Consider the following 14,519-nt stretch of genomic DNA (forward strand, 5'->3'; position numbering starts at 1 on the left):
TCAAGTCCCAAGCCTGGGGCGGCAGAGGCAAGAGCGCACCGAGCGGTCGTAGAACCATAGGAGCAGCGCAGGATGATCCTGAAGGGCTAAAGTTTTCGCCCTTGTAGACCGTTATGGGTACTATCGCCGTGCCGCTAGGGGGAGCTAAACCGGCACAGTCTAGAAAAAGTGACCTGTGGAAAAGGAGGCTAGCTTGGAGAAAGGGCCCGGATGCGCGGGAAGGAAGGAGAGAGAGAGGGAGGGAAACAGCTTGCGTGACCGGCTAAGTTAAGAACCTGCAGTTATAAAGCGCCCTTTGGCTTCCTCTTCCTTCTCCATATTTTTCTCTTTTCTCTCCCCAACCAATCCTGTCGCCCGCTAGTGGAGGACATCCCTGAAGGATTGGGGGTGTCAGGTGAGTGGAAAGTGTTAGAGGCAGCTGTCCAGCCTGGGTCTGGGAGTCGGGGAGCGTTTGGAGGCCCCATCCACTTCCCCTCATGTACCTTATGCAATAAGGAAAGTTTATTTGCTGAGGTTGCAGGTGGGTACTGAGGGCTGCTGCCCTATAGCGGATTCTCTCCATGACTCCTGGCTCTCCTGCTAGCAGGCTATGGTACCATGGAACCAAGTTGGCACCCTTGGAGCAGAGCTGGCGGCTCCTCTCATCCCAGCCTTGGTAGGAGGAACTGACTGTCCTTCACAGATGTGTGTGCATGGTGTGACTCAGAATGTTAGGTTCCTTCCCCCACATCCGGCCGTTTGGTTGGTCTCCATCCTGAACTGAGTGGTCCTGGGATGAGTAGGGCACTTCGCTCTGGGGAACAAGCTTGAGGCCACGGAACTTGAAGGAGATGATTACAGAGAAAGAGGCAGTCCTTGGAAATAGGTTGCCGGAGAAATGCAGCTGATTATGAGTGAATCTGGCCAGATTAGCACTAATCACGTGGCTCCTTATGCTGAGTTCAGAGACTAAACAAGTGCCAGGAATTGTCTCCCCCTCCAAAAAAAAGTGTGTATATATATATATATATATATATATATATATATATATATATATATATATATATATTGGGGGGGGGTGCAGAGTTGGCGGTATCTTTCAGGGACTGGGCTCTGATAATTAAGCCAAGACTGAGGGGACAGTCCTGGAAGACTAACAATATTTTGCGAAGGCAAAAAGTACTGCCACTGTGTGGTAGGTCTAGTTACTAGGGATACAAAGAAAATTAAACTATTCCTGACCCTAAAGAGTTTATATTCTAAAATGAGTATGGGGAAATAATTGTACTCTTCCTCTTTCCAGATTTTTAAAAAAATAATTGCTTAATTGTATGTGAAGAATACCAACTTGTTCCTGGCTGCTACAGGCTGTTTTTGAATAGTGTTCATCTTGTGACAATGACATTTCTAAAATTCTTTCATTGAAATTTCTGGGCAGTAGCAAGACAACTTTTGTCTTCCATAAAATAATGTCAAGAGACTGGTGGAAGAAAGATCTCACAATTGTGGAAGGATGAGCTTAGTTTTGCTACCTCCTAAATACAAAGAAAATATTTATTTTCCCCCTCTGTTTGATATTAGGGATGAATTCAATAATGTAACCCACTGTACCTGGCACTTTTGTTTAGTGCTGTCTTCAAGGGGCTTATATTCTGTTTGGGGGTGGTGCCCAATACTTTGTATGCAGGCAAATAAATACAAAATAACTTCTGGAGAGAGAGGGTTCTAGGAATAAGAGATCAGGGTAGGGCTCATGGAAGAGGTAGGCATTCTACAAGGGGGAGATGAGAGGGGAATGAATTTACTCTAGGTGTGGGGAACTGTGATGGAACAAAGGCCTAGATACTAGAACACAATATAGTGCAGTGTCTTAATTGTGAAGAGTTGCAAAATGGGATTTTAGCTGTACTTAGAATTCATCTTAACTTTTAAAATGTTTTGCTGTCTTTTGAAGTATAGGGTAATCTGTATGTATGTGTATAAGAGATTGATGATGCCAGCTAATTCTCACTGAGCAGCTTCTTGAAGATTCTGTGAACCTCACAATTCTCTTTAGGAAACTTGTCATTAAAGTTGAAGGGTTGTGTATTAGTAGAAAGAGTGATAAACTTGGAGTAGGAACTAACTTCTGGCGCTAAGCTTCCATGGAATAATATAATATGCAAGTCACTTAACTGTCATGGGCAAAGTCCACCCTTGCCCAAGACTCCAGGGTATCCCTACTGGTGGCGAACAATCAGTCAACAAAAATAACAAACGGAAGACAGCTTAATCATAACAGCCATGGGATTGCTTTGCATCTGATAGCTGCTCCACTTTCCTGATGTCTAATCTTTATTTTTATACCCATTCTCTTGGCATGCATATACACAAAATCAAAGAGAGATAATTGGAAAAGTGATACATCAACTTTTAACAAATCACTTGATTAACATTCTATATTCTTGTATTGTGATTACAGACAGAATAAAGGTTGCACACAAGATAAATGATTTTGTCACAGGTGGCTTAATTTCCTCATTACCCTGTGAGAAGTTTTGAGCTTACAAACAATCAAGGAAAATTACGTATTGCTTTTAATAAAATGGAATAATTAATCAGCAGTTCTTAGAAGACAATTCAACAATCATATCATCGAGGCCAAGGGGTCTGGGAACACAATTCAAATTTAGACTGGTGGCTTCTAGGGAGTTACTGATTTGTGTGATTGAGTCACTGAGGCATACTGAAGCTTGATGTTCTTGTACTTATGGCTTGGGTCTCTGTGATTGATTTGTGTGCTGACTTCTGAGAATAGGCTTCTGTATGTGGGAAAGTTTTTGGCTTGGCCTGTAGCTGCAGTTTTGCTGGGAATTATGTACCTAAGTAAAAGTTAATCCATGATAGTCTTTTTGGGATTGGGTTTAAGGGTCTGACCTTTTGGTGATGTTTTGTAGAATTAGGGTACAGGTGTTTTGCTCTTGCATTATTTCTTTTGAGACTAGGGGGAATAATAATCATGTCAATTCTTAGGTAAGGGGTATTGATGAAAGAAGTCATGTAAAAGGGGGTTGGGTGGGCAATCACATCTCGCTAAGGACCACTCTGTGATCTCCCCAGCTACCACCTATCAAGGAGTTGTGGTCTGATGGCTCCCAACACTTAACCTATTAAAGCATCAATTTTCTCATTTGCAAAATGTATAGTACCTATACTTCTTATCTCACAGTGCTGTTGTGACCTTTAAATGAGATGATGGAAGCCATCAGTTTTCTTTTCAAACCCTAAGTGCTATATGAATGTCAGCTATTATCACAATTAAATATGCTTCCAGAAAAGGGAAAAAAAAAGTTTAAGTAATCTGTGTTCCCCATGTTTATATTTTATAAAAAAAAGTGTAAAGAAAACTATTATTTAACATTTCAAGCTATCATACCTTAGGCATGTACCCCCAAATTACACAAACCTGAAAGATTTTTGCCTAAATTACTTGCTCTTCTCATGCAGGCTTATGAAAGTGTTAATAGATTTAAATGTTGGAATTTGATTTTATTGCTCTGTTGGATAAATTCCCTTTTTTGTTTTTTAAAAATTTTGCTTGTTAGGGAATACATAATTTCCTACCTCCTCTCCGGTTTTAGTAACTTAACCAGCCATGGAAATGCACATATGATATTTGTAAAATCCTTTTAACAACAATAAACAACAATTCCACTAAAATTTTCAGTTGTAATAAATTCAAGTGTAAAGGAAGTTTAAATAAAACTTATCAGAAAGGTCTCTGATTTCTTCAATTGGAACCTACAGATTCTCTCAATTCAAGGACATGTCTTGGTCCTCATAATTCATTGGATTTCTGCCATTTTTTCCTGATCCACTGGACTTTTGAAAAGTAGATTTAAAAAAAAAACTCAGCTATAATTTTACCAGCCCCACTACTAGGAACTTTCATTGCAACTGGCTAATGTTTTAATAGGGAGAGTGTGTTAAAAGATAAAAGTAGAGGGAGGGCACAGTACAAAAATATTTATAGCAGTTTTTTGTTGTGGAAGAAAACTGAAAACTGAGAGGATGTCCAACAATTGAAGAATGGCTGAATAAGTCATTTGTAGTATATGAATGTCATGAAATGCAATTGAACTCTAAGAAGTGAGGAAATGATTTCAGAAAGACATAGAAAAACTTACATGAACTGACGAAGACAAAAGCAAGAAGAACCAGAACAATTTATATTTTAACCAATGTGGGGAGCCAAGGAGTTAAATCCTCCCAAAAGCTCCTCCTCCTCTTGACATTCTTGAAAGATCAGAGGGAGGGCACAGCTGTAGAGGAAAAAAAAAAAACAAAAACGCAACCTTGAGAAAGAGATATGGATGTCAGGCTTTAGTCAAAATTATTTTTTGTTGACTGTTTGATTTCCATGATGAGCTAGCTTGGTTCCCATGGTAGAAGGGATATATACACTTTGCTTCTGTCTCTGCTGGAGAGAGAAGCCTGGAAGATAAGCCTGTGGGAGAAGCCTGATGAAGGAGGAACATGATGGAATAAATCAGGACTGTTAAAAGCCTGCTGGCATTGTGTTTAACCCTTTGTTAAATCTTTCACCACTGTCTCTTATTTAATACCCCTCTTGCAACACTTTGGTCCACATTTAACTGCAGTATTATTAACCATAATATATCAGTATTACAAAAGTGAATTGAAGACTTTTATAAACTGATGAAGAACAAAATGAACAGAACCAGCAGAACCATTTAAACAATAATAACAATGCTATAAAAACAAACTACTTTAAAAGCTGTAAGAACTATGATCAGTGACTATTCATGATGCCAAAGGACCAATAATGAAATATTCTGGACATAATAGAGATATGATAGATATAGGGTGTAGAAGGAGATAGCTATCTGTGTCTCCATGTGTATATGTTGTTTTCCTGATGTCTTGACTTGCTTGTGAAATCCATCTAAGTGAGGAAGAGCAAAGTCATCTGCCTCACTCTCTCTTTCAGAGTCATCCAAGTCCAATGGCAAGACAAAAATCATGATGACTGGTAATGGGCCAGGATGAAGTGGATGACCTTGGCTTCTTCAATCTGTGACCAAGCTCTTAAATTCTCCACAGCACCTACTTCAGCTGCCTTCAGTTAGAACAAATTGTCCCCATTCCACCCAGGGAAGTCTTCATATACTTGGAATAGACATCTTAAATCACCAATAGATTTGAAGATTGTTGATTACTCTTATACAACAACTTCCACACACACACATTGTAGAAGGAAACAAATATATCATAGACATACATATAAACCATACACAAAGCCATTGAGGGAATTTGTTTTGCTTGCCTATGCATATTTGTTTTAAGAATTTTTTTTTTCCAGTAGAGTAGAGACAGTGTTGGGAGCTGTAAAAACCCCACTGGCTAACAAAGTCACAGTTTGGGAAATGGGAACTGCAAGGCAGCCCCCAGAAAATGAGGCCCCCACTGATCCCTTCTGTGACTTCTCTCTCTTTAACTTCCCTCACTAATGGATGATAATTGTTCTCTCTCCAATACAAAAGAAATGATATAAGACCAAAGAATATAACATATATTATAGAATAAACATATATCCCACCTTAATCCCCTCAGATTATTACCCTAAAAGAGTATATTCACAGAATTTAAAACTAAAGAACATTACCCATTACTTCCCTCCTTTCCCTCTCCACAGAGTTATATTCACTCCCATTATAAGCCAGGCAAGTCAAGAATATCAATCACCTTCAAGACACACTCGACTGCAGACAGAAACTAGGCAACATTGCCAGATGCTTTAAAGTAACACAAGAAACATAAAGCTTGTAAATTGAGGAAAACCCTAATTCTGGTCTGTCATTAAATTACCCTCTGATACTGTACCTAGCTACAAAATATTTTGTTATCCATCTCCTAAGTAATTGTGATTGATTGTGAAAGCTGACCAAAAGTAACAATGATTCTCCTTATGTCAAGAGGGACTAATCTCCAAATTACCCTACTTATATCATTCATCTATTTCTGTCAGAGCAACAATGTGTTGTTGACTATCTCCTTAGGCTTAGCATCTGTTGTTAAGTTCTATGTGTAAAGGTTATATTTAGGGTTGAGACTGAATGTAATAATTGCTGGTCACCAAGGATTTTAATTTCTAAAATCCTAAAATGAAACACTCAAGTCAGGATGTAATTTTATGGTGATTTAATTACAATAGGAGGAAGAAATTAAGAAAGAGAGAGAGTGTTAACTCAAACTGCTCTAGCTCAGGCTGAGCCAGGCAGGAGTTCAAGGCCTTGGAGGGCCAAGGGAAAGGGGAGTCAGTCCTTTTCACTCACATGACCGATTGAAGGAAAGCTGTCTGCGGGAGCTCCTCCAAGCTCGAGTTCCAGGATCGAACTGGCATCTAGCCCTCTCCACAGGAAGTGATGAGAACTTCAATGGCAGTTCTCTACATCACTTCCTGCGTCTCACATGTGCCAATTGTGGCTCAAGCTTGGTGTAGGACAGCCCAGGGGACAGTCAGTCATTTCTTATTTGTCATTTGCTAGCACATGCCAGTGTAGTGTGAGTGTATACATCCCTTGGTGCTAGACTAAGCAAGATGGGGAAAATCTAAAAATCACATATGGAAACATGTATGTAGAAAATTGATTGTGTGTCAGAAAAGCATTTACTCACTGAACCCATAAAATAAACCAATCTTATACCATGGCAGAACACTATGTGATGCCCATGCATGTGGGACTAAGCACGTAGTGCTTCTCACTCCATTATTTGACCAAATTAACACACTTAGACAGAATAGACTCCGGACCCTCAGAGAGACAGCTCTCTAAAAGATAGGCAGGGGAGAAGTAGATTTCTCTTAATTTTTTAAAATACGGAAGTGGGAAATATTAGCTATGAAATGCATGCATTTTCAGATGAGGTCATTGTATGTTTTTAACTGCTTTTTTAAAAGCAGTTTTTGTTAACTGCTTCACTTATATTTATAGACTATTCCTACCTTGTAAGTCTCACAAGGTGGGAATAGTCTATAAATATAAGTTAAAAACCAAATATATCAAACAGGTTACTTTGTGCTGGAATATCAATTTACAAATTTATAGGCTTTTAAAAAAGTATAAGAAAATATTTTTATAATGCTATAACTGGAAATCTAGTTGATATAGAATATTAACGCATATTAAAATGATAGTCATAAATTTAGAGTTGAAAGGGACCATAGAAGTCACTGATCCTAGTTCCCTTAATTCATAGTTTATGAAAATGAGACTTGATAGATTAAGCAGCTAGCTTGGAGTCAGACAGGCACTAAGGGGCAGAAGCAGGATTTGAACCAATGTCTTTCTAATTTGAAGTCTAGCCCTCTACCTCTCCATACAACTAGGTAAAGAGCTACACATTCTTGGAACTCACAAGAAATGTTGCAGCAACCCTTATGTCTAATGATCACGATGTCTAATCTTAAGTGAAGATCAGCTAGGTGTCTCAATGGATAGAGCCCTGGGCCTGGAGTCAGGAAGACTTGAGTTCAAATTTAGTCTTAGATACTTGCTAGCTGTGTGACCTTGAGTAAGTCACTTAACCTTGTTTGCCTCAGTTTCCTCATCAGTTAAATGAACTGGAGAAGGATATGGCAAATGATTCTAATATCTTTGCCAAGAAAATCCCAAAAGGTGTCATTGAACAATCAGCCAGTACTGAACAACAAAAATGATTCTCTTCTGCTTCGCATTATGGAAATTTAGGACTGAACTAGTCTGGCTCCTTTATCTCTTAGATAAGAAACCCAGGGCACTTAAGACACTTGCATAAGGTCACACAGGTAGCAAGTAGCTTAGCCTTTGAAACTCTATTTTCTGACTTTCAATTCATTATTTGCTATGTTCCCCCTTATTTCCTTGTTGGCATATTTTTCTTTTACTTCTTATTTTTTCTTGGAGTAGCAACTTCCTGATACCTTCTTTTTGGTAGCATTTTCATGGGAGAATTTTTGAATTAGTTGTAAGTGTTTCAGAGATGATTTTTCCCCCTTATCCTTATTCATAGGGGATAGTAAGATGAGCTGAATGTGCAAAAGATGTTATTATTGAATCATATAATTTAAGAGTTGAAAAGAATATCTCATCCAACCCATACACCAAAAGAATCTCTTATACCCTGGACTAATGCCTTTGCAAGTGAATGGGTGAAAATCTGAGGCTGGTGCTTAAAAAGGAATCCTACCTATTTATAAATGTATTTGATAAATTAAAGAGAATTTGACTCATTACCATAGTTCTGAATATCAAAAGTATAACAATACAATGGAACAAGGGTTAGATGTGGGGTCAGTGCACCTGAGTTAAATAAATTACAGTGGCTCCTGACTTCCTCCAGTATTAAATACATAATACTTCCCTTGGGGTCCAAAGCTCTTCATAACCTGACTCCTTCCTAATTTTCCTTTCTTTTTAACTTTTGATCTACTGACACCAGCTTCCTTGATGTTCCTCAAACAAAAGATATTCTCTTCAGACTTAGGACATTTTCTCTGACTGCCCCCTCCTTATCACCCCACCTCCCAATGCCTAGAAGTCTTTTCCTTCTCAACCTTCATTTCCTGAATTTCCTTGCTTCTTTGAAGTTCTACCTTCTACATGTCCTCCTTAATCTTAATATCTTCCCTCTGAGATTCTCTCCAATTTATCTTGTATTCCCTTTACCAACCTAGTTACCTAAAACTATTGGATGAGACTTTTTTGTTGAAATAAAAACAAATGGGAAATAAAGCCTACTTATTAGAGAATATTGGAATAAATTATGATCTATTAGTGTAATGGAACATTGCTGTGCTTTAAGAAATGATTATTCTGAGGAATTCAGAAAATATAAGGAAATTAACTGATGGCAGAGTAAGGAAATAAACCTCCCTCCTTTTTGGTAGAGTAGTGGAGAACACTGAGTACAGGATATTTTATATACTTGTCAGTATATACTCAGTATTGGGCTTGTTTAGCTATTTTTCTTTGATAAATGAGAGAATGATCTTTGGGTGTGTTTGAGTATATTTGAAAATCAAAAGGCATCAATGAAACCTTTAAAATATTAAGAAATTGGGCCAGACATATCCATATAGGCTGGCTTCATAGGGGGCCAAACCAGATGAAAATGTAATTGGGAAATATTTGACTAAAATAAAAATACAATAAAATATAAGTTATATTTTAAAACTAAGTCCATATGTGGCCTGTAGGAATCCTTGTGTATGTATCAGTGACCTCAGTTTCTGTTTGACACCCTTTCTCTATATAGTGTTTCTCTGTCGCTGTCTCTCATATATATGTATGTCAGTGGTTCTCAACCTTTCTAATGCCATGACCCCGCAATATAGTTCCTCATGTTGTGGTGACCCCAAACCAAAAAATTATTTTGGTGGCTACTTTCAAAACTGTAATTTTGCTACAGTTATGATTCAGAATGTAAATACCTGATATGCATTATGTATTCTCATTGCTACAAATGAAACATAATTTAAACATAGTGATTAATCACAAAAACAATATTTAATTATATGTTAAGAAATATTAATCCAGCAGGAGGCAGCCTGAGCACTGGGGCGAGAGGTAAGTCCTGCCTGGGGAAGGGGTCTGTAGACGCTGCCTTCTTCTTCCTGTCGTCTCCCTCCAGCTCGAGCTGAGGCTTCACTTTGCTGGGGTTACTCGGCTCCTTTATCTGATCCAGGAGTTATCCACCCCAGGACTCATTCTTAACCCCTCCGGAGTCAGGGCTCAGGTACTCTCTCTGAGTTTCTGTTTGAGTCTAGTCTCCAGGCAACAGGGTAAATCCATCGCCCCTCATAGGGGGAGGGCTGCTGATCTGTAACTAATATTAGTACAATGTGCGGGCCGCAGGGTCCCTGTTCTTTCCGAGATCTTGCTGTAAAGTAGTGCAATTTCTCAGTGGCTAAAGCCATCGGAAATATGTATTTTCCGATGGCTTTAGGCGACCCCTGTGTTTTGGTCGTTTGACTCCCGCCGGGGTTGAGACCCACAGGTTGAGAACCACTGATGTAGATAGATAGATAGATAGATAGATAGATAGATAGATAGATATAGATATAGGTAGTCAAATATAGTCAGTGTATTATATATATAAAATTGTGACAAGCCTCAGGAATTCCCACTGGGTTCATGAGGAATGAGCTACAGGGAAGTGCTCACTAGGGCAGCTGCAGTTTGGGAGTTTGGGGAGCACCCTGCTCCCAGCTAGTCTCCACTGGGAATCAGATATAAGCATATCCCTGCCTGCAGAGACCACTGAATTGAAAACTGCAGTGTGGAGAGTGGCAGGATGAGAACTTAGAGCACAGAGAGATAGAAAGTAGAGAGAGAGCAGAGAGACAAGCAAAGTCTATCAGTGCAATTGAGTCAAGAATTATGGGAGCCTAGGGGGCTGTGAATAGGATCGCAAATTCCATTTTATTGAGCATATAGGTCCAATATTTATACAGTTTCTACACTCTGTGATCAAAGAAAAATGACTAGCAAAAAGACTCCAGCAAGTCATCACAAGGGTTATCCACTACTATCAGGTAGGATTCATTCCAGTAATGCAAGGATGGTTCAATATTAGGAAAACCATCCACATAATTGACCATATAAACAAGCAAACTGACAAAAATCACATGATTATTTCAATAGATGCAGAAAAAGCCTTTGATAAAATACAACACCCATACCTATTGAAAACACTAGAAAGTATAGGAATAGAAGGGCCTTTCCTAAAAATAATAAACAGTATATACCTAAAATTATCAGCAAACATCATCTGCAATGGGGAAAAACTCAAAGCCTTCCCAATAAGATCAGGAGTCAAACAAGGATGCCCATTATCACCTTTATTATTTAATATTGTACTAGAAACACTAGCAGTAGCAATTAGAGAAGAAAAAGAAATTGAAGGTATTAAAATTGGCAATGAGGAGACCAAGCTATCACTCTTTGTGGATGATATGATGATTTACTTAAAGAATCCCAGGGAATCAACCAAAAATCTAGTTGAAATAATCAACAACTTTAGCAAAGTTGCAGGATACAAAATAAACCCGCATAAGTCATCAGCATTTCTAAATATCTCTAACCCATTTCAGCAGCAAGAATTAGAAAGAGAAATTCCATTTAAAGTCACCCGAGACAATATAAAATACTTAGGAATCTTTCTGCCGAGACAAACACAGGAACTATATGAACACAACTACAAAAAACTCTCCACACAATTAAAACTAGATCTAAACAATTGGAAAAACATTGATTGCTTTTGGGTGGGACGAGCTAACATAATAAAAATGACCATCCTACCCAAACTTATCTATTTAGTGCCATACCCATTGAACTACCAAAAAACTATTTTACTGAATTACAGAAAACCATAGCAAAGTTCATTTGGAAGAAAAAAGGATCAAGGATATCCAGGGAAATAATGGGAAAAAAAATACAAAGGAAGGTGGCCTTGCAGTCCCAGATCTCAAACTATATTACAAAGCAGCAGTCATCAAAACAATTTGGTACTAGCTAAGAGACAGAAAGGAGGATCAGTGGAATAGACTTGGGGTAAATGACCTCAGTAAGACAGTCTTTGACAAACCCAAAGACCCCAGCTTTTGGGACAAAAATCCAGTATTTGATAAAAACTGCTGACAAAATTGGAAGACAGTGTGGGACAGATTAGGTTTGGATCAACACCTCACACCCTACACCAAGATAAACTCAGAATGGACGAATGACTTGAATATAACAAAGGAAACTATAAGCAAATTAGGTGAACACAGAATAGTATACATGTCAGAACTTTGGGAAGGGAAAGATTTTAAAACCAAGCAAGACTTAGAAAGAGTCACAAAATGCAAAATAAATAATTTTGACTACATCAAATTAAAAAGTTTTTGTACAAACAAAACCAATGTAACTAAAATTAAAAGGAAAGCAACAAATTGGGAAACAATCTTCATAACAAAAACCTCTGACAAAGGTCTAATTACTCAAATCTATAAAGAGCTAAACCAGTTGTACAAAAAATCAAGCCATTCTCCAATTGAAAAATGGGCAAGGGACATGAATAGGCAATTTTCAGTTAAAGAAATCAAGACTATTAATAAGCACATGAAAAAGTGTTCTAGATCTCTTATAATCAGAGAGATGCAAATCAAAACAACTTTGAGGTATCACCTCACACCTAGCAGATTGTTCAACATGACAGCAAAGGAAAGTAATGAATACTAGAGGGGATGTGGCAAAGTAGGGACATTAATGCATTGCTGGTGGAGTTGTGAATTGATCCAACCATTCTGGAGGGCAATTTGGAACTATGCCCAAAGGGTGATAAAAGACTGTCTGCCCTTTGATCCAGCCATAGCACTGCTGGGTTTATACCCCAAAGAGATAATAAGGAAAAAGGCTTGTGCAAGAATATTCATAGCTGCACTCTTTGTGGTGGCCAAAAATTGGAAAATAAGGGGATGCCCTTCAATTGGAGAATGGCTGAACAAATTGTGGTATATGTTGGTGATGGAATACTACTGTGCTAAAAGGAATAATAAAGTGGAGGAATTCCATTGGGACCGGAACAACCTCCAGGAAGTGATGCAGAGTGAGAGGAGCAGAACCAGGAGAACATTGTACACAGAGAGTGACACATTGTGGTACAAGAGAATGTAATGGACTTTTCCAGTAATGGCTTTAAAATGTCCCTGAACAATCTGCAGCGATCTACGAGGAAAAAAAAACTATCCTCAAGCAGAGGACAAACTGAGGGAGTAAAAACACCAAGGAAAAGCAACTGCTTGACTACAGAGGTTGAGGGGACATGATCGAGGAGAGAGATAAATGAGGGTCCTAATGCAAATACCAACAACAAGGAAATGGGTTCAGAGCAAGGACACATGTGATACCCAGATGAATCGCAAGTTGGCTAGGGAAGGGGTGGGGGGGAAGGAAAAGAAAATGATCTGTTTCCAATGAACAATGTATGAAAATGACCAAATAAAATAATGTTTAAAAAAATAAAATAAAGTAAAATGTAAAATGAAAGAAAAGGAAAAAAAACACCTTTCTGGGACATGTTTCCCCATCTATAAGATAAAAGGAGTTGGGCTAAATTAATGCTTTAAGAACCATTCTAATTTTAAATCTCATGATGCTAGGAGAGATCTAACTCTTTCCTTTTTTTAGGGGGCTCCAGGATCTGGTCCTTTTTCTCTCTTGGCACTTTTGTCTTTATTCTGTAGAATATCATATGTTCAGAAAGCTACACTTGAATCATGAAAAACCTTATAGCTGATCAGAGGTAAAGGATTCTTTTGGCTTAGATTCTTATAAATTAATACCAGAGAAGAAGAGTAGATATTCCCTATTGATGTTCCTGTCCTTAGAAAAATGAAACAAGTTATTTATTTACCAAACCAGGTGGAATGAAATGTTTGGGGAAAAAAGTATTTTCTAGCAGAGTTTTCTTATCTTCTTAATTTATGCCTCTATTTATATATATTTACCAAGCAGTATTTATTCTCAACATCCTTAGTTGTTATTGTTGAGTCATTTCATTGGTGTGTATAATTTTCTTTTTTTTTTTAACCCTTACCTTCCTTCTTAGAATCAATACTGGGTATTGGTTCTACAGCAGAAGAGTGGTAAGTGCTAGGCAATGGGAGTTATGTGACTTGCCCAGGGTCACAGAGGAAGTATCTGAGGTCAGATTTGAACCCAGGACCTCCCATCTCTGGGCCTGACTCTGAAACCACTGAACCACCAAACTGCTCCCAATGTGTATAACTTTCTCAAAATCCAAGATTTAAAATTTTATTTGAGAAAAATTTCAAGAAAAGAAGCTTGCTAAATCCTTGAATCCAGAAAATGAACAGTTTGGAAAAAAGATGCCTGCAGAAACCTACGATGAATCAGAAGATCTAGAATGAACTTTGAGGTGTAATTGATTGAAGTGAATGGGGTTGAACACATTTATTTTGAATGTAAACTTTTATGCCATAGTGTTCTTAAATAAATGATCTTTAGGGTCATTAGCCCTAATTCTGGGACATTAGTAAATGAAAAGAATCAGAAAATGAACAGTAGGGCTCCTAGAAAACAAAAGAATAAAGAGAAAGGCAGTTTGTCACCTCTCTTTTAATGTGCTTAAAGCTTATAATGAAGGCTAACAGTACCCTAAGGTATCTCCTCTTCAAAAAATGAAACATTAGGCCAAGGAATATGGAACAACAGGTCAGCAGAGCCAGAAACAGTAAATGGACAATGAAAAACTAGCTGGGAGGTGACATGGAAGCTCTCAGAATTATTTCAGGACAGGAAAAAAGAGCAAATTTCTTTTGAATACTTATGTTAAGAGTAGTAAGATAGTTTGTTACATTTATGAATTAATAGGGCAGCTAGGTGACCCAGTGGACAGAATGCCAGGCCTGGTGTCTGGAAGACTCACCTTCGTGAGTTCAAATATGTCCTCAGACACTTACTATGTGACATTGACCAAGTCACTTAACCCTGTTT

At 38.1% G+C, this 14,519-nt stretch overlaps 1 protein-coding gene across 1 annotated transcript in view; it reads left to right on the forward strand.

Moving 5' to 3' along the window:
• The first annotated feature begins 250 nt into the window (after positions 1-250).
• Positions 251-14,519, forward strand: part of LOC103102343 (ras GTPase-activating-like protein IQGAP2) — a 124,340-nt gene continuing 110,071 nt past the window's right edge. Inside the window, exon 1 of the mRNA XM_056824769.1 lies at positions 251-394. The gene's annotated coding sequence lies outside the window, so the exon portion shown is untranslated. The remainder of the gene's footprint in view (positions 395-14,519) is intronic.

Source organism: Monodelphis domestica, chromosome 3 (assembly GCF_027887165.1).
Source record: "Monodelphis domestica isolate mMonDom1 chromosome 3, mMonDom1.pri, whole genome shotgun sequence".
In the NCBI taxonomy this organism is placed as follows: domain Eukaryota; kingdom Metazoa; phylum Chordata; class Mammalia; order Didelphimorphia; family Didelphidae; genus Monodelphis; species Monodelphis domestica.